This window comes from Neomonachus schauinslandi, chromosome 13 (genome assembly GCF_002201575.2).
Source record: "Neomonachus schauinslandi chromosome 13, ASM220157v2, whole genome shotgun sequence".
Lineage (NCBI taxonomy): Eukaryota > Metazoa > Chordata > Mammalia > Carnivora > Phocidae > Neomonachus > Neomonachus schauinslandi.
Genome location: NC_058415.1, coordinates 12,871,540 through 12,872,623, shown reverse-complemented (window position 1 = coordinate 12,872,623; position 1,084 = coordinate 12,871,540). Strand labels below are relative to the sequence as shown.

General features: G+C 45.1%; 1 pseudogene; it reads left to right on the top strand.

Annotated features, from left to right (window-relative positions):
- Window positions 1-206: 206 nt before the first annotated feature.
- Window positions 207-882, top strand: LOC110584369 (annotated as a pseudogene).
- The last annotated feature ends 202 nt before the right edge of the window (window positions 883-1,084 follow it).

Here is a 1,084-nt window from a genome sequence, read left to right as displayed (position 1 = left end):
GGATAGTCCCTTAAAGACAACTGGCTGGTTCAGTGATCTTGTTTAGCTGAGCCTTGGCTTTGCTGGAAGAGTCCACCTAAGTGAATCAAGTGGTGCTGGCCATAGCACAGACTCCTCCTGGCTCTGCTAAGAGATAATCAAAAACTATCCTATTATCAAGAACAGCTTTGGGTGGCTCCCGGAAGTGGGGCTGGTGCAGGGCCGTCATGTTGCAGCAGGATAGTAATGATGACACGGAGGACGTTTCCCTGTTTGATGCGGAAGAGGAGACCACTAACAGACCAAAAAAATCCAAGATCAGACACCCAGTGGCATCATTTTTCCATTTACTCTTTCGAGTCAGTGCAGTTGTAGTCTATCTTCTTTGAGAATTGTTCAGCAGCAGCTTTATTGCCTGTATGGTGACAGTTATCTTGTTGTCGTGTGACTTTCTGGCTGTCAAGAATGTCACCGGTAGACTCATGGTTGGTCTGCATTGGTGGAATCACATAGATGAAGATGGAAAAAGCCACTGGGTGTTTGAGTCCAGGAAGGCAACCGCTCAAGAGAGTAAACCTGTTTCTGAGGCTGAATCAAGGATTTTTTGGTTAGGACTTATCGCCTGTCCAGTGCTGTGGGTGATATTCGCCTTCAGCGCGCTCTTCTCCTTCAGAGCGAAGTGGTTGTGGTTATCATGGGTGTGGTGCTACAAGGTGCCAACCTGTAAGGTTACATCAGGTGCAAAGTGGGCAGCAGGAAGAATTCAACCAACATGGCTACATCTTATCTCGGAAAGCAGTTTTTAAAACAAAACACCGGAGATGAGCAGACTTCCTGAAGAGAGTGAGAGCAAGCTCATGTCTCCTGTTGCACTGGGGAACAGCTGAAGAGATTCTTGACTCTGAGGCTTTTGGAACTCAGTGCGTATTGCAAAGAGGAGTGTTGGGTTTGTTTTTCCGGTTTAAAATTTACTTTAAAAAAAAATGGAAAGTTTAGTTTTCATATCAAGTTTTTATTCTCTTTCTGGCATTTTGGGGCTTGAAAGTATGGTGTGGCCAGGAACATTGTCAAAATTGGTTCCTGGTTTATACATGTATGCACGTAG